Source organism: Dendrobates tinctorius, unplaced genomic scaffold (assembly GCF_039654945.1).
Source record: "Dendrobates tinctorius isolate UK_male_01 unplaced genomic scaffold, ASM3965494v1 ptg000097l, whole genome shotgun sequence".
Lineage (NCBI taxonomy): Eukaryota > Metazoa > Chordata > Amphibia > Anura > Dendrobatidae > Dendrobates > Dendrobates tinctorius.
The window spans coordinates 8,951,342-8,972,147 of NW_027361765.1; positions in this window are offsets into that span (position 1 = coordinate 8,951,342).

A 20,806-nucleotide genomic window follows, 5' to 3' on the forward strand; every position below is an offset into this window, starting at 1 on the left:
AGTTACTTGTTAGTGGAATAATTACCACATTTCTTGGAAGAAAAAGAATTGCATTCAAGCAGCGACTCCTAGATATAAGAGTATGGCTGATCAGAAATGCTGGGTGGGTCCGGACCTGTGTGTTGGTGATTTGGTGTGGTTATCCTCAAAGAACATTAAGTTGAAGGTTTCTTCTTGGAAACTGGCACCCAGTTTCATCAGCTCCTATTAAATAGTTGCTGTAGTCAATCCAATAGCGTGTTGCCTTGCTTTGCCACCCACTTTCAAGATCCATGATCTATTTCACCGATCACTCTTCAAAAAATATATTGCTTTTTCTGAACCATCTCCACCACCACCCTCCCCAGTCATTAATAATTGGGAATCTGGAATTCCAGATAGCTAATATTATTGATTCTCGCTTGATACGCCGGTCTATTCATCATTTGATACATTGGACAGGACATGATTCTGAGGAGAGAATGCTTCTGATGTTCATGCGATCAGGTTGGTCCGATCTTTTCACACTTCACATCTAAACAAAACCTGGTTCTGAGGATTCAGAGGCCCCTGTTAGGAGAGAAGGAACTGTCACAGCAATATTGCGACAGAGAGGGGCCAGACGTTCACTGCATCTGGTTTCCCAGCAGGTGTTAGATCTGCTTCACGTTGCTTTTAGCAGTACAGGACTTTGTTGCTCTGATATTGCAAGGGTTAATAAGTTCTATCTATCTCCTGGAACTCTCTATCCTGAATTGTCTCAGCTGTTCTGTGTTGGCCACTCCTCTCTGATGCATATGCTCACCTGTTACACTTGGGATTTGCTGGTGATAGTTTACAACTTCCTGGTTTAGCGTTCAATGAGTAGACTGAATTAGCTGCAGTCAGTTGGTGTTGTTTCAGTAGATATCTGCAAGAATTTGGTATTGTGTGTTATCCTAATTTACTACCCATTAGGTGTGCCCCTCCTACTGTTCACTTGATTTTCACTCAGTTGTTTTATGAGTGTATTTGTATGATTGTAGTTTTTTTTCATCCCTGTCTGTTTGCCCTGTCTGTCAGGTTTGCGTTATCCTATACACTTCTGTTTCATAACTCTCTGGGTGGGGGAGGAAGCAGATCAGCATGCATATAGAAGCATAGCAAGGTACAAGACCCTAGCATATCCACCATCAGGGGTAATTTGGTGAAGCAGAGCCTATGGTCCTCCTAGCTTGAAGGACAGAGAAGGATGCCATTACCCTAGGAAATCCTGCTACAATATTGTGACAACATCTCAATTTATTCATCCTCAAGTATGAGCACTATATGCAGATAAACAAGCACTTACATATCTTGGTATGTTATCAATGAGGCTATTAATAATTACCTGAGGATTGTTCTGCCATGCTGAATGCACTTTGGCAAACAAATTATCAAGATCCACTGCTAGCAGCTCCCTTTGCTATAGCTGACCAATAACTGCCTAAATGTGAGCAATGGAAGACAAGTCTTGAGCCCATGATAACAGATTTAGGCAATGCAAGCAGCTCCAAGGATATTTTGGAGAAATTACTGTATCACTGGTTCCTTGACCAAATCATGCTGTTAGTGTAACTGGATGTAAGACTATAAGGGTCTGGCTAAAGCTCATTATCCACACACACACACACACAAACACACACACAAGATAATTTTAGGAGTAGGACCAGTGTGATGTTACCTCATGAAGGCCTTCACCAGACCTCACACAACTATGAAAAACCTCATTAATAGCACAAAACGCATGTAAGTGAATGTATTTCTGTTCGTTGATAATTAATAAATTTAAAGTTTTTAATTTTTTTTTACATTTTGTCAACTTTTACACATAAGTAACATGTCTATCGATAGTTTGATTTCCATAACTCTCATAACTTTTTCTTCTTGTTGCAATTTCAATGAAGAGGAGCATATTTAGGAATTAGGAATTAGGTGTATTAGGTATATATAGCATCTGAGCACTGAAAATACAAAAGACTCCAATGACATAGGACTGTAATACATTTTCAGTTATCTAAGATGTGGCTTAGGTACAAAACAGGCAGAAATTGTATATGAGCTTGTAGCATATACATCTGTACCTAGGTAACAGTTGAAGAATATACTTTTGTAAATATAGCAAATGCAACCAGTAAAGAATACATAGCTTGTTTTTGGCAATTTGTTCTTGAGAACCATAGCGCATGGCATGACAATTTGCCACCGGGAAGAACGGAAAGTGCCTAGGAGCTTTATTTCATGCAACATATGCTTTTGACATACAATCTGGTCTATATTCCCAGAAGACCCATATTAGATGCGCCAACTGTCAAATGTGCATTACCAAAAAGAACCCTTTCACTGTTAAACTATAAATGATTTTGTTCAACCGTATTCTGTAAACTGTCACACACCTAACACATTTCTTAAAGTATATGTGTAACTGCATCATTTAATACTGTTTTCATTTCCTAGCTTTCTTCTGTGTGCCTATTATTTAACTCTGGCAGGAAGTAATAAAAATACAAATACTATACATGTTACTTAATTAATACTATATTAATCATTAATGCTATTAATGATGTTATTATAAGTATTACATGGATTTGTATAGTTAATTCCATAAAAAATTTTATTACACCAAAAGATATGATTAAATGGATTCAATAGTTGAAGAAAAATTGTCTCTTATTTATTATTTTTTTTACATTTTGCATCCTATGCGTTTTAAACTAAGGCAAGTTCAACAAATGTACGGTAAAAGAAAATAGTATATACTTTCAGTGGATATTATTTATCAGTCATTAAAAAAGCACTTTCAAGATTATATGTTTTCCTTAAATCTATCTAATTGTACACATAATGTAGTGTAAGTGCAATAAAATATTTACTGATCACTGTCTTCCCCAGTCCTCCAATGTAACTCAAATTCAGACTTTCCGGGTCACAAAGGGGGGTTATGTGTGACCCTAAGCTGCTTCTAGGGTGCAGTCAGACGGCTGCATAAATCAGGCCAAGGTTGGAACAGAGTGCACAGTACTCTCCCCACCCAAGGGTGATAACTTCATGTATTTCTATGCAGCTGTCACATTTGAGTCAGAGCAGTGGAGCTGCGTTCCGATCTTGATCTGATTTAAACCGCAATCTAACTGTGCCTTTATAATGGGAGTCTCTGGAGCATCACAATGACCTCAGTATTTCTCAGGATGGAAATTAAAAGTTGGTCAATATCAATACCTTTCATCACCTTTGTTGTGCTGGAGGTGCGAACAGTTCTGTATCAATAGATTTCTATATGGGCTACCACATTGTTTCTTCTTCGAAAAGCTCGATGTGGAGTCAGCCACAGAATGACCAAAAGAATAGAAAAAATTAGGTTTTTTTTGCAAATGTTTCAAATGAGTAGATTACTCAGTGTTTTATTATTATTATTTATTGTTTTTACTTCCATTTTATGGCCAATGATACATATTTTCATTAGTTTGGGTTTTAAAGTACAGTGCATATTTTCAATTATTCAAATTTTTTGGGGGGGTTTGTTGCAATTTATTTTATTGTATTTTCCAGTCACATATAAGTTGCAACACTGTACACCCAAGACTTATTTATGTAATTCTGTGATCACACTTGTGGCGACCCATACATGATCCCATTTCAGTCAAAGCAGCATCTATAGTAAAAATCCCAATGATTTCAGCTGTCTCTTGGTACCATGATGCTTATTTATAGCTTCAAATCAGAAGTTTTAGGTTTTTGTTCTATAAAAATATATAGTTTTAAAGTTAAACTTCTTTGAACTGGTGAAACTTAACATACAATTGTTTATGGTTTAAATGATGCCCTTAATACACTGAAGAGATGATGAATATCTCCTTTCTGACAGTGCACTGGATAAAAACCATATAGTAAACAGAGGTGATAGCCACTCCATCTGTATTATGGCAAGCGATGATAGCTGGATGTTAAAGATTTGATATATAGATCTATTTTTTATTGCCAACCCTGCCCCTGAAGAAAGTATTAAAATTTCCAGATGAGTAACCAAACAATAAATAGATGAGACAGTAGCTGTGAATATAACATTTTTGCATAATAATGAGAAATTGCAGGATAATGCAGTGTGCAGTTCACCGTTTGTCTATATTATCATTTTGATTGGTTGACTGTAAAATAAAGAAATATAAACCAATAAACATGTGTCAGATGTTTTATTCTCTAGAGATTTAAAATAGTAGCTGTAAGGAAAGTTTACAAATGTAAAAATAAGCATAGCCCACTCCTGTCTATCAAAACATATCTCACCTATCTATGAATTATTTTTGCATATTTGATTTTTAATAGAAATAGAATATATTGATTAATTCCATTAGCGCTTTACAGACATTATCATCACTGTCCCCGATGGGGCTCACAATCTAGAATCCCTATCAGTATGTCTTTGGAATGTGGGAGGAAACCGGGGTACCCAGAGGAAACCCACATACAAACTCCTGCGATTTTCTGCGTGTGGATGTCGATTTCTCAAGTCCCTGTATACATAATGACATATGATAAAATAAACCCATAGACATAATATAATAAACCATGAAGACTTTTGCCTATACAAGTCGAAAGTTTAAAAAAAATTACAGGGAATTAAATCAGCATTTAATTTTTTTTTTATTTAATGTGATTTTATTTAAATTTTTTAAATTGTTTTAAAAATCACAAACAAAGCAAAAGTAGATGATGGCATGATAAACAAGGTAAACACCATATAATGTGATATCAATTTATTCCTTTTTCCCATAATGTATCTAGAGTAGAACCTCTGTTAGCAATATATTTGGATGTATCCAGTTTTACTCTTTGCAATTTTCTGCTGCTGTTTTTGTTTTGAATCTGCATACATATATACATTTTTTCACTGTTTAATATATATGTGATCTCTTGGGAGTAATGTGACAGTTTTTTGCACTTTACGTGCACTTTTTAAGTGTTTTATATAGAATTTTATTGTTTTGCATTGGCTGTTAGTTATATTGGATATCAGAGGTGTATCTAGGTTTTCTGGCACCCGGGGCAAGAATTCAGTTTGGCGCCATGCACACATGAGATTTGCACACTGTCATGGACCAACGAGCTGCTCTCCCTAATGATCTCAATGTTCAATGAAAAACTGAGAGAAGCAGGAAGAGAAGCTCGTTGTCACATGACCAAGTATGAAAGTCACATATGAGTGAAATGTCCATGTGTTGACTGCTGGAACCTGCAGAGCAGAATCCTGACATTACAGGCTTCTGAATTCTCACAACTAATGTACTGCACACTTTTAGGAATCTCCCTTGCTGATAGATAGTCATATCAGCACAAGTATGTGATTTATATACTTCTAGGCACATTGCGACTAAACATGCCTGGCCTCGCTCAATTCATTTTCATTGAGTGAGGCCACACATGTCTAGTCAGCATGTGACCGCATGTATGTAAATCACCAACACCAGAGAATCCTGACAGTGTGCAGTGCGCACTATGAGAATTCAGAAGTCTGCAGACTCATCACAAACCTGGACAACCCCTTTAATGCTCCTAACATAAATAAAAAAAATGAGAATTAGTATCACAAATATTATTTACATCCAGGTACCTTATAGATGACGTCGTCTCTGGAGTCGTTCTACTTCTTTTCTTCATCTTGTCCAGACCCCATGATGCGTTTTCTCATCCACAGTTTGTCTCAGGCAGACTTCCATCTTCTCCGCTCTTTTGCAGAAAATCTCCACATGATGCCCTTAAAGATAGAAGTGTCATTATAATGCTCCTAAATAAAAAATTGCCCCTCACTATATTGTCTGCACAAAATATGACTCCCACACTGTCCCTCTTATGGTACATGTTCTTTACACTGACCTCTCCTTTCCATACTGGCCCCCTCTACACACTGTCCTTTCACACTCTGTCCTCTCTGTAGGGCCCAGTCTCTCTACTGTACTCTGTTATCACATTCCCCCTCCTTGGAATACTGTCCCCTCCTGGCTGTACCCTTACACTGTCTCCCCATGATACGCCCCCACTACTCAGTTTCTATTCTGTGCCCACTTATTTTTCTCCCCCCATTCTGTCTCCTCACACTATTCCCCTCCCTCCTTATAATGTCTCCTCGTATATATTTACCCCCTCACTTTCTATACTGCCTGCTCTATACCCCTCACACATACCCCCACTGTGTCTGCACACATCCTATCACCCTCACTCCCCATACTCTGTCTACATACATTTTTCACATCGCTATTCATACTGTGTCCGCATACATTCCCCCTTTTGCTCCCCATATTGTCTGCACCCATCCCCACTCACCATACTCTGTCTGCACCCATCCCCCATACTGTTTCCTCATACATGCCCCCATTCTGCCATACTGCTTCCTCATACATGCCCTGCATCTTCCCCTTTTCTCCTCATTTTGTGTCCTCAAATGTCCCCAAACACATTAAATCACCCCATCCCAACTCCAAAACTTCCCACACACATTAAATCCCCATCCCCACCCCAAATCTCTCCACACACATTAAATCCCCCCATTCCATTCACAGCCCCTCATCATCCCCCCATTCCCCACACAACCCGTCATCATCCCCCCATTCCCCACACAGCCCGTCGTCATCCCTCCCATTCCCCACACAGCCCCTCATCATCCCCCCATTCTCCACACAGTCCTTCATCATCCCCCCAATTCCCCACAGAGTCCCTCATTGCCCGCCTTCTCCCCACAGCCCCTCATCATCCCCCCAATTCCCCACACAGTCCCTCAATATCTGCCTTCTCCCCACAGCCCCACATCATCCCCCTTCTCCCCACACAGCCCCTCATCATCTCCTATTCCCCACACAGCACCTCATCATCCCCTATTGCCCACACATCACCCCATTATCACCCCCATTCCCCACACAGCACCTCATCATCCCCCATACCCCACAGCCCCTCATCATTTCCCCATTCCCCACACAGCACATCATCATCATCTTCCCTATGCAGCCCCACTCAAGTAACATCAACCCCTTTCCAAAATCAATCATCAGAGTACTCACTCTTTTTTCCCTTTTGTACAAGGGTCCATGGTGCAGCCCCTCAGTCCTCTCCTCACACAGCTCCATAGTGCAGCCTCTTGGTCTTCTCACATGGCTCCATAGTGCAGCCCCTCATTTCCCACTTCTCTTCTCCAGCAGCCAGCCTCAGCAAAATGCAGCTTCCTGCTATGGGAGCTTCACTGGACTGAAGGAGGCCCCGCCCGTTCTGGTTACATCATCACTATAAAAAATCAACTCCATTCTAGTCCCTACCTGCCTAGGTTGAATTGTACTCACGTCTGTAAGATGTGAGTACAATTGAACACTGGGAGCAGGCGTGCTGCAGCTTCTCTGTGCCGGCTGTCAGTTTGACAGCCGATACAGAGAACTGCCGACACCCAGTCTGGGGATGGCAGAATGCAGCCGCCGGGGAAGACACTGTGGACCACCGCATTAGGTGGACCGACTCCGACCCCTGCTGGCTGTGCCCGGGGCACATGCCCTGGCTGCCCCCCTGGATACGCCTCTGTTGAATATATATTGTTAATCTGCCATTACAAATAATTGGTTTTGCCTTTTTTATCTGGAATGTGTTTGCTCTGGTGGCATCTTGGCCTTTGTGTGATACTTCTAATAAATGATGATAAGCACTTTAATAGGTTTATATTATTGATATAACTATACCAATTAAGTAAGTTTAAAAAGAAGTAATGAAAGATATTATATTACTTCATGATGGCCAGTATGAATCCCTTGCATGACCTTTTCTTGTTTTTTTTCTCACATTAATACCAAACCAAACCTTATAATTACTCCACAGTAGTGCTTAAAAGTTTGGTAACCCATTGTAATTTTTCATATTTCTCCATCAATTTGACCTAAAACTACATCAGTTTTTCACACAAGTCCTAAAAGTAGATAAAGAGAATCACATGAAACAATGAATGAAAAATGTAAGACTTTGAGATCTTTGTATGGAGGAAAATGAACCAATATTACACATCACTTAGACATGAAGATGTGTAAATATTATAGATAACCAGATAGATTGAGCGTGAAATTCTGGTGTTTTCATATGAGGTTAAGTTCACACGTAGCGGAATTCCTGCAGAAGTTACCGCGAGAATTCCGGAATTCCACTCCGCGGGAAAATCGCATTTTAAATTCCCACGATTTTCCTGTGGAAAAACTAGCGATTTGCAAGCATAATTAGCTTGCAGAATGTTAGCGTTTTCCAAGCGATCTGGAGCATCGCTTGGAGAACTGATTGACAGGTTGGTCACACTCGTCAAACATAGTGTTTGACAAGTGTGACCAACTTTTTACTACTGATGCTGCCTATGTAGCATCAGTAGTAAAAGATAGGATGTAAAAAATAATAAAAAAAATAAAAAATATTGTTATTCTCACCTTCCGGCATCCCGCGCAGCCTTCCCGCCTCTTTCCATGCTCCCGGCATCTTCCGGTCCCAGTAATCCTTTGCGCGAATGACCGCGAGACGTCGCGCTCCCGCGACGTCATCACGAATGACCCGAGACGTCGCGCTCCCGCGAGACCGCGACGTCATCGCGGTCATTCTTGCAAAGGATTACTGGGACCGGAAGATGCCGGGAGCGTGGAGAGAGGCGGGAAGAAGATCGACAGCTGTCGGAAGGTGAGAAGAACAATATTTTTTATTTTAATTCTATTTTTTACAGAGATATGGTACCCACAGCTCGGAGGACAGTCTCCTCTCCTCCGGACCGTGGGTACCATGTTCTGCTTACTTTTCGCATGGTGGGCACAGCAACATGCGGAAAGTAAGCAGAACAATGCATTCCTATGTGGGCGAAATCGCCGCGATTCTGCAAAATTAATGAGCATGCTGCGTATTTTACCGCAGGAGAATCCGCAGCATTAGCACAGCATTGCGGAATCCCATAGAATTGCATGGGATGCTGTTTTCTGCATTTTCGAGGCAAAATCACGCGTTTAAAATCGCCGCAAAAACACAAAAAAAGCTACGTGTGAACCCAGCCTGAGAGTGGGCGACCTGTTTATTTAAATAAAAGGGATTGATGAAAGTGAAAATGCATCATGGCACAAGCAAGAGTGATTTTTGAGGATCTTAGAAAAAGAGTTGTTGATGCTAATCAGGCTACATAAGGTTACAAAGCCAACTTTAAAGAGTTTGAATTATACCAATGCAAAGTCAGAACATGCACATATGGAAGAAATTAAAGAACATTAGTAGTTAAAGTTTTGGAATGGCCAAGTGAAAATCCTGACCTTAATCCTTTAAATATGCTGTGGAAGGACCTAAATTGAGCTGTTCATAGGACAAAACCAACCACCATAATAGAGCTGAAGCTACTGTATTTTAAAAGATGGAATGGCCTAAAATACCTCCTATGCAGATGTGCAGGACTATTCAACAATTACTGGAAAAATTTAGATACAGTTATTGGCTGTCACACCAGATATTGAAAGCAAATGTTGGCAAAATTTTGTCACTCTCAAACTTGTGATATTGGATCATTGTCTTCAATAAAATAAATTACAATGTCTAGCATTGCTGATTGATTTGTTAATTTGTTTCTTTTAACTAGTTTTAGGACATGTTTGACAATCTGATTTAGTTTTAGTAAAATGATTCTAAATCTCTAATTCATTTAACATATTTAACTTGATTATAGAAATTAAACAAATTTGAGTTGAAATCCCTGAAATTTGCGGATCCTGTCAAGTTTGAACAATGTGAGATTCGTTTCACATAAATCATTTTAAAACGTCAATTGCCATGTTATACTTTGTAGTAGATTGTACCAGCTGTATGGAGAAATATTGTATGGGTTTCCACAAGAGATATCTTTCTCTTTCTCACCCTTCTGCTCTCTCATTCCTTCCTTCTCTTCAAACTCCTTTATTCAATGCCTGTTAAGAATTAGGTAACACAGCTCTAAGTGCTCATCACACAGCCCAATCCACAATAACATCTTTTTCTCTGAAAATATCTTCTAATTTCTCCTCTTTAGAGGTACCTGCTAGTCCCCACTAATTGCTCCTATTATATCTAGTTTTAAAGAAGTTGAAGAATAACAGGATTTACATGTTCATAAGGAGCTTCAGGGCTACCACACATGGTCCTACGTCAGATATTTTACCTACCTGTCTCTCTTTCTCTCACTCTATCTTTCTTTCTCTTTTTCTCGCATCTCACTTCCAACTTACTGAGGCCACTTAAACACATTATATTAAGCAGCATCCGCTCTTAAGGGCCTGTCACACTAAGCGATATCGCTAGCAATATCGCTATAATGTCACTGGTTTTTGTGACGTTATAGCGATATTGCTAGTGATATCGCTATGTCTGATACTTACCTCCGACCGGTCCCCCGCTGGTTATCGCTGATCGCGCGAGAACGTCCTGGTCCGTTTATCGTCGTCAGCTTCCTGCTGGGGCTTCCTGCTGTGGAGACGAGCGACGCGTGGACACGGGCGGGAGGACGTCAGGATCTCCTCGTCTGACAGGTAAGTAATGACCCCCGACCACTGCTATGTCGCTGGTGAGATCTGCCTGTGTGGCAGCTCACTAGGGACCACTTAGCGATGCACCAGCGATCCTGACCTCGTCATATCGCTGGTCGGGATCGCTGGTGCATCGCTAAGTGTGACAGTACCTTAACTCTTTTGTGACACTTTGCCAGGCCTTTGCTGCAGCTGACTTCAGTTTTTGCTTGTTTGTGGATCTTTCTGCCTTAAGTTTTGTCTTAAACATATAAAATGCATGTTATATAGGTTTTTAAATCTGGTGAGGATGTGGTGCTTTGGATCATGAGCCGTTCCAAACATTCTCCATACTTTTTTCTTCCCTTCATTCTTGAACAGGCTAATCTCAGTTTCATCTGTCTGTGAGATAACAGGTTGTGGGATGCAGTGACGGACAGGAGGCAGTGCAAGTGTTAACAGTTTGCCTAACAGGGGAATACTCCACGCAGGGAGGCAAACAGTTAAAGGGAGGACAAAAACAGTTTGGATGCAAAAAGATGTGAAGAGTCAATGAAAGCAAGGGAAAAGATAGTGGAAGCTCATGTTAGATCAACTTAGCCTGTCAGTTGTCTTCCAGGCCATGGCAATTACGGAACAGGTGATGATGCCAATGGCTGGTGCGGGGTTGTTCCGATAGGGTCCTGTAAGCAATGATGGTCCATCTTCTGGTGGCAGTGGTTGGTGTCCGGTACCTTCTGCTGAGCCCCTAGTCCATATGCTGCAGTGGCTGACAAGGGTGTGGGCCACAGTACTGTATGAGCCCAACATGGCTCGGCAATTATACACTGGCAAAATCAGGGCACAAGTGTCAGTCCCATATCCGGTCCCTCTTATGTGGCATGTGTATTGATAATCACCAGGCACACACTGCATGTCCCTCTCTCTCTGGTCCTCGCTGTTGGCAGCGGGAGATGGCGGATGCTGGCCTGTGCAATGCTGGTGCTCCCAGGATGGTGCACTCCTCTCTCTGAACTGCTGCAGCACGCCCATCTTCTCTCTCTGCAGCAGTCCCTTTCCAGATGATGGGGGCCTGTCACAGCGCCGGTACTCGGTGGGGAGGGAAGTGGAACACACCACTAATCTGACTGTGTGATGCCCCGGGTTGGCGCCAAACTGCGCTGCTGCACATTTTTTCTTTATATCCCCCTCTTCGCTCAGTCAGGAGATTGGTCCGGCTTGCTATTGCTTCCCCCAGACAACAAGGGATGCAGCCTCAACGGTACCAGACCCGGAATGCAGGTACCTGCGGTCCGGTCGTCCCACTTACATGTCCAAAAAATTATTTTACAGAACTACACTGGCTTCTTCAGATGTTTTTTGGCAAAGTCTAATCAGGCCTTTCTATTTCTAAGGCTGTTTCACCCCTTCATGACTGGAGCTTTTTTTGTTTTTTGTTTTTTGCTCCCCTTCTTCCCAGAGCTATAAGTTTTTCATTTTTCTGGCAGAATGGTCATGTGAGGGCTTGTTTGTTGCAGGACGAGTTGTAGTTTTGAACAACACCATTGGTTTTATCATGTCATGTACTAGAAAACAGGAAAACAATTCCAAGTGTGGAAATTGCCAAAAAAAATGAAATCCCACATTTGGTTTTTGTTTGGCTTTTTTGCTAGGTTCACTAAATGCTAAAACTGACCTGCCATTGTGATTCTCCAGGTCACTATGAATTCATAGACACCAAACATGTCTAGGTTCTTTTTTATCTAAGGGGTGAAAAAAAATTCCAAACTTTGCTAAAAAAAAATTGTGCCATTTTCCGAGACCCGTGGCGTCTCCATTTTTCGTGATCTCAGGTCAGGTGAGGGCGTATTTTTGTACGCCGAGCTGACATTTTTAGTGATACCATTTTGGTGCAGATATGTTCTTTTTTATAGCCTGTTATTGCATTTTAATGCAATGTTGCGGCGATCAAAAAGAAGTAATTATGGCGGGTTGAATTTTTTGTTTTGCTATTCCGATTAGGGATTGGGTTAATCTTTTTTTTTATTGATAGATCGGGCGATTCTGAACGGAACGATGCCAAATATGTGTATGTGTGATTTTTTTATTGCTTTATTTTGAATGGGGTGAAAGAGGGGTGATTTAAACTTACTTTTTTGAATTTTTTTAAATGTTTATTTCTACTTTTGCCATGCTTCAATAGTCTCCATAGGAGACTAGAAGCTGGCACAACTCGATCGGCTCTGCTACATAGAGGCGATGAGCAGCTCGCCTCTATGTAGCAGAATTACTGACTTGCTAAGAGCATCGACCACTGGGTGGCGCTCATAGCAATTCGGCACTGACAACCATACAGGTCTCTAGGACACCTGGGTTGTCATGTTGACACATCGGTGACCCGCGATCAAGTGACGTGGGTCACCGGTGAGCGTATTTCCGGCTCGATAGCTGGAAGAGCCATTTAAATGCCGCTGTCAGCATTTTACAGCAGCATTTCACTAGTTAATAGCCGCGGCTGGATCACGATTCCACCCGCAACTATTGCAGGCACACGTCAGCTGTTCAAAACAGCTGACATGTCCCAGAAAAGATGTGGGCTCACTGCCGTAGCCCACATCAAAGGGAGGGACACCGACACTATGAATTCATAGACACCAAACATGTCTAGGTTCTTTTTTATCTAAGGGGTGAAAAAAAATTCCAAACTTTGCTAAAAAAAAAATTGTGCCATTTTCCGAGACCCGTGGCGTCTCCATTTTTCGTGATCTCAGGTCAGGTGAGGGCGTATTTTTGTACGCCGAGCTGACATTTTTAGTGATACCATTTTGGTGCAGATATGTTCTTTTTTATAGCCTGTTATTGCATTTTAATGCAATGTTGCGGCGATCAAAAAGAAGTAATTATGGCGGGTTAAATTTTTTCTTGCTATTCCGATTAGGGATTGGGTTAATCTTTTTTTTTATTGATAGATCGGGCGATTCTGAACGGAACGATGCCAAATATGTGTATGTGTGATTTTTTTTATTGCTTTATTTTGAATGGGGTGAAAGAGGGGTGATTTAAACTTACTTTTTTGAATTTTTTTAAATGTTTATTTCTACTTTTGCCATGCTTCAATAGTCTCCATAGGAGACTAGAAGCTGGCACAACTCGATCGGCTCTGCTACATAGAGGCGATGAGCAGATCGCCTCTATGTAGCAGAATTACTGACTTGCTATGAGCATCAACCACTGGGTGGCGCTCATAGCAATTCGGCACTGACAACCATACAGGTCTCTAGGACACCTGGGTTGTCATGTTGACACATCGGTGACCCGCGATCAAGTGACGTGGGTCACCGGTGAGCGTATTTCCGGCTCGATAGCTGGAAGAGCCATTTAAATGCCGCTGTCAGCATTTAACAGCAGCATTTCACTAGTTAATAGCCGCGGCTGGATCACGATTCCACCCGCAACTATTGCAGGCACACGTCAGCTGTTCAAAACAGCTGACATGTCCCAGAAAAGATGTGGGCTCACTGCCGTAGCCCACATCAAAGGGAGGGACACCGACATCGGCATACTATTACGCTGATGATGTTGGTAAGGGGTTATTGGTTTGCAACTTGTGGTGATCCTCCTGTATTTCCTATTATGAAGTCTTATCTTTATGATAGACCTACAGTGGGTGAAATAAGTATTTGATCCCTTGATAATTTTGTAAGTTTGCCCACTGACAAAGACATGAACAGTCTATAATTTTAAGGGTAGGTTAAATTTTAACATTTAGAGATAAACTATCAAAAATAAAATCCAGAAAATCACATTGTATAAATTGAATACATTTATTTTAATTTTGCAGTGAGAAATAAGTATTTGTTCCCCTACCAACCATTAAGCTCCTACAGACCAGTTAGATGCTCCTAATCAACTTGTTACCTGCACTAAGGACAGCTATCTTGTATAGTCAACTTTTATAAGAGACTCCTGTCCTCAGACTCAATGAATCAGTCAGACTCTAAGAGCCCCATCACACATAGCGACGCACCAGTGATCCCGACAATGATATGACCTTGTCGGGATCGCTGGTGTGTCGCTACATGATCGCTGGTGAGCTGCCAAACAGACAGCTTCACCAGCGATCAGCACCAGCAACACGCGGGTAACAAGCGACTCACATCACTTAGTTACCCACTGTGTACCTTAGTTATCAGCGCGATGGTGCAGGGAGCTGGTAACCAAGGTACACATCGGGTTTCTAAGTGGCGCGCGGCACTTAGAAACCCGATGTGTACCTTGGTTACCAGCTCCCTGCACCAGCGCGCTGGTAAATAAGGTACACATTGGGTTTCTAAGCGCTGCGCGCCACTTTGAAACCTGATGTGTACCTTAGTTATCAGCGCCAGCTCGCTGATTGCTGGTCTCCCACCTGCCACACGCAGCGATGCGTGCTGGCACGCGGGAGACCAGCGATCAAAAAAATGTCCGGGCCATTCCAGGACGATCAGCGATACCCGGCAGGGGGGCTGGTCGCTGGTAAGTGTCACACACAGCGATCTCGCTGCTGAGATCGCTGTTGCATCGCAAAACTTGTGACTCAGATCGCTGTGTGTGACGGGGGCTTAACCTCTGCAACATGGGCAAGTCCAAAGAGATTTATTAGGATGTCAGGGACAAGATCATAGACCTGCACAAAGCTGGAATGGGCTACAAATCCATAAGTAACACGCTGGTTGAGAAGGAGACAACTGTTGGTGTAATAGTAAGAAAATTGAAGAAATACAAAATGACTGTCAATCGACATCAATCTGGGGCACCATGCAAAATCTCATTTTGTAGGGTATCCTTCATCATGAGGAAGGTGAGAGATCAACCTAAAATTACATGGGGGAATTTGCTAATAATCTCAAGGCAGCTGGGACCACAGTCACCAAGAAAACCACTGGTAACACATTACACTGTAAAGGATTAAAATCCAGCAGTGCCGGCAAGGTCCTATGTTGTGAATTCACTTTCTGGCCTACCTCTGGTTGCTAGTGAAGGTAGTGGACCTGGTTGTATTGACAGAGGGGTCGCGAGATCTCTTTCCGGGCTCCCTCTGGTGGTTACAGGAGGTAATGGAGCTGATCTAATTAACAGAGGCCTGCCACCTGATAATGAGGAGGACAATTGGACATCTGGAGTTTTTGACTGGATTTAAGACAGCTGACTCCCTCTATCCCTGCTGGTGATTTTTTCCTGCCTCCTGAGGTCTTAGTTTCTAGCTCATGCAAAACACAAGCCGCAGAGACACCTTCACATGTTTCTCAACGCAAGCAATGACTAGCCAGGTCTTTCCCCGGGAAGGAACAACCACGGGAAGGGCAGTCTCCAATGAAGGAAACCACCTATGCTAAAACATGGTATCCATCCACAGACAGCTGTTTCGGGGTATTGCCCCTCATCAGTGTGGAGTAGTAAACTGGCTAGTAGGAGCAATGCCTAGTAAAAGACTGAAAAATGAGGATGAATGAACTCATGGAGATCAACATCCAACACTGTGGAGACAGGAGTTAGTTTCCAGCTCAGTCCCTGTATGCTCAAGCTAAGTGTTCTTTTGCTATGTTCACATTTGATTTGGTTTTGTCTATTCAGTTTTGTGTGGTCAGCCAGCCCTGGCTGGAGCTGTGCTGAATTTCCATTTTTATGTTACTGCTTGTGCCAGTTTGTTTTTGTCCCTTATTAGATTGGCCTCTTTTTGCTCTGCTTTCAGAATATGCCAGAGTGCTGATATAGTGGGCGAAGTCGAGTGGCTTCAGTATTTTTCTGTCAGACGTGTTGGACATTTTTTGCAGGGTTTTTTGAGTGATTGCAGACAGTGTCTTTACTTCCCTGTCCTGTCTAGTTAGTGTGGGCCCCATCATTTGCTCAGCCTATTTTCCTACCTGCGTTTGTGTTTTCATCTTGTCTCACCGACAATATATGTTTGGGGGCTATCTATTCCTTTGGGGTCTGCTCTGGGGCAGTTTAGATCTCCCCTTTCTTGCTTTAGGCTTATTTAGTTCTCTGGCTGTGTCGAGGCGTCTAGAATCATCGTAGGTACGCTCCATGGCTACTGCTAGTTGTGTGGAAAGGATCAGGGGTCTGCAATCCGCTTAGTTACCAACCTCTCTGGTTTTCTGTGGCTTAGCTGGGTCTTGCTTTCCTCCTCAGTGACCCAATCATAACAGTCCTGTTCAAGAAGGCACATGTGCAGGCCTGTCTGAAGCTTGCCAATGAATACCTGGATGATTCTGTGAGTGATTGTGATAAGGTGCTATTGTCAGATGAATCAAAAATTGAGCTCTTTGTCATTAACTCAACTCACAGTGTTTGGAGGAAGAGAAATGATGCCTATGACCCAAAAGAACACCTTCCCCATTGTCAAGCATGGAGGTGGAAACATTATGTTTTGGGGGTGTTTCTGTGCTAAGGGCACAGGACTACTTCACCGTATCAATGGGAGAATGGATGGAGCCATGTACCATAAAATCCTGAGTGACAACCTCCTTCCCTCCACCAGGACACTAAAAATGGGTCGTGGCTGGGTCTTCCAGCAAGACAATGACCCAAAACATACAGCCAAGGTAACAAAGGAGTGGCTCAAAAAGAAGCACATTAAGGTCATTGAGTGGCCTAGCCAGTCTTCAGAGCTTAATACCATAGAAAACTTATGGAGTTGAAGCTCTGAGTTGCTAAGTGACAGCCTCAAAATCTTAATGATTTAGAGATGATCTGCAAACATTAGTGGACCAAAATTCCTCCTAACATGTGCACAAATCTCATCAACTACAAAAAACGTCTGACTGCTGTGCTTGCCAACAGGGCTTTTGCCACCAAGTATTAAGTCTTGTTTGCCAGAGGGATCAAATACTTATTTCTCACTGCAAAACGCAAATCAATTTATTTAATTTATACAATGTGATTTTCTGGATTTTATTTTTGATATTATGTCTCTCAATGTTAAAATTAACCTACCCTTAAATTTATAGATTGTTCATGTCTTTGTCAGTGGGCAAACGTCCAAAATCAGCAAGGGATTAATTAATTATTTCCCCCACTGTATACACTGAAAGACCTACTTCCTGAAGAATGTCCTTCACTTTGGTGGATTTTGTAAAGGTGTTATTCATCATCGAAAGAATTCTGCAATCATCCACCACTGTTGTCTTCTGTGGCTGTCCAGGCCTTTTTTTGAGTTCCCAAGCTCACCATTTCATTCCTTTTTTTTTTGGAAGAATGAAATCAGATGACATGTGCAGAAAAGTTGCGGGCTCATCGCTGAAGCCCGCATCAAACAGGGGGAGGTGACCTTCGACGTACCTATACATCCAAGGTCATAAAGAGGTTAAAGAGGTTGTCTGGAATGCTTTCTTTTTTAGGCATGGGATGGTATAACATAATAAATAGAGGCATACTTAACTGTTGTCACCCCAATGAATCCAGGGCAGTCTGCTCCATTTGTCAGTGAGGTCTATAGAAGCAATAACTGTATCAGCTATATGTCACAGAACCACTAAAGAATGAGATTGGCTGCAGCGGTCAGGTGACTTGAGCAGCACATCATGAGATGTTTCTCTGACTATGAGCTGTTTCAGTCACTAACTAATGCACTGGATCCGTAGGGTTGACAGGTATTGAATATGCTTCCATTTGTAATTTTTTAAAAGACCATGGCTTTAAGAAAATAATTCCGGACAATCTGTTTATACTGCTTATTATAGCAAATACCATAGTTACCAACATGAATAACTTATATCATTTATTTGCTGGAGGGTTTATCACATTCATTAACCCCTGTGACATTTCAGTAAGTAACGTGTCCTAAACTGCCTCATCTTTTTCTTTTGTTTTAATTGCATTTCTTTTTTCCTTAACAACTATTTTTTTCTGAGTTGCATCCAGCAATTTAGCTCCTGCATAAATATCTGCTTCCTCACACCTCCTGTGTAACATCACTGACCCTTCCACAGAAACTAGAGTGGCTCAGTGACCTGTTCATGTTGGTTAGTGGACACATTACAGGTTTATCCCTGTGATTACATACATGGACTAGTAGTCACTGCACAAAAGCAAATTCACGTCACAGCCGGTTTATTCTGCATGCTCTAGCAACCAGAGTAGACAACCTAAGTAGTCCCGAAAGCTTTCTTTGTAACATCACTTATTTTAGTTTTGCCATTAAATGGTATCATAATGACAAGATTTTTATTTTCTTTCTCCTACTGAGAGCAATCAATCTTTTAGCCACCATAGACCTCCGACTTTAGCATATGTTACTGGTGCTGCAGTATACTGCCAGACTACCAAGCATTATAAAGGGGATCAGTAGCAGGTCTAATCTGTTGCTTCAAGTTGTAGATTATATTAATTAATTAACAGTAACTACTTGTTAAGTAATGTGTGCTTGATAATAGGTCTAGTAGTAGAATGTATATTTATTATATCTTATGCTGCATTGAAAAACACTGTCTTAAGAGTCTAAGGAGTATGCCATGAAGCCACAAAGCAGACACTGTCTTAAGAGTCTAAGGAGTATGCCATGAAGCCACAAAGCAGCCACTTCATACAATCTGATGGTTTTCACATCTATATATAAGAGGAAAAGCATTTCAGGCAGTTCCACTGTCAAATAACCCAATAATACAATAATCCTATTGCACATTAGGAAAATATTGTGTTTTTGTCCATGTTTTCTGTTGTCTAAAAGATCAGTTGTCCTTTTTCATTTCTCAGTGTGCTTGTATGTATCTAGTAAATTATTAGTTCTATAGCGGTGATTACTTTTCTGAGATATACCGTAAGGTGCACATAATGACTTTATATCTCCTGTCAAGCTTCACAGGGATAAGGTCAAAATCAAAAATTGAAAAAGTCGCACATTCTAACTAGAGGCATACTCAACTGTTGTCACCCCAATTACATATTGTTCCAAATGATGTCATATTAAGAGAATGAATGCTATACCCTGTTATATTGTTGTTGACAAAGTAGCCTTGATACAATGAAAACATTATATGAACACTACATTAAAGGTGAATAGTTAACAAAGGTAATAAAAGAATAATATATGTACAAAATAATGCAGTTGAACTGCGTGAATGTAGAAACTCAGTATAGTAGTATACTAAGTGTGGAAAGCATTACTCTTCAATTTACAGCGACTGTAATAATTTACATTGATCCCTGCAGAAAAATACAACGCAATAAATATGTTTATTACAATACTATTCAAAATGACCTTTTTTTTCTAACATCAGCTAGTGTGATTAAATGTAATATATGATAAATGGGTTAGATAGAAAGATCTAGAGAGAAATATGGGATAGATAGATAGATAGATAGATAGATAGATAGATAGATAGATGGAATAGATAGATAGATAGATAGATAGATAGATAGATAGATAGATAGATAGATAGATAGATAGATAGATAGATAGCTATGGAATAGATAGATAGATAGCTATGGAATAGATAGATAGATAGATAGATAGATATGACATAGATAGGTAGATATGGGATAGATAGATAGGTAGATAGATATATATGAGATAGATAGGTAGATAGATATATATGGGATAGATAGATAGATAGATAGATAGATAGATAGATAGATAGATAGAGAGATAGATAGATAGATATGGGATAGATAGATAGATAGATATGAGATAGATAGGTAGATAGAAATGGGATAGATAGATAGATAGATAGATAGATAGATAGATAGATAGATAGATAGATAGATAGATATGGGATAGATAGATAGATAGATAGATATGGGATAGATAGATAGATAGATACATTTTATTTTATAAATATAGCATTCTGAATTAAGGAATTTCATTTTACAGCTACAACCCTCATCTTTAGTCTATATAACCAAACACTAGTACACATTTTACATAAACCTAATATACTGGCATGTAAAACAGATAAAACCTTTTTCTTTTAGAAACCATCCTACCTCCAGCACAATGTGAAAGTGAACATAGCAGAGATTTTATTGTTTCTGGAAAATGTGACTGGTTTGTGGGGCAATTGGTGCCTGTAAAATCTTTTTTAACAGAGGATGCCGATATAACTAGCACTGTAGTGCAAACAAATCCTAAAAGGAGGCGAGATAACATGAATTTAAATTCCAATGGGGTTCCTGTGCTGGTTTCCTAGTGCACCAGTCAGTAATGTGTTTGTGGGAATTCAGTCTTTTTGTCTCTAAGAGGGGGAAAAAAAGCTAAATCTACATCGGTGGCCCAGTCTAGGTTTGCCATTCTTTAGGTTTTCTATTGATGTGAATGAAGTGGCCTGGACCTTTTATTT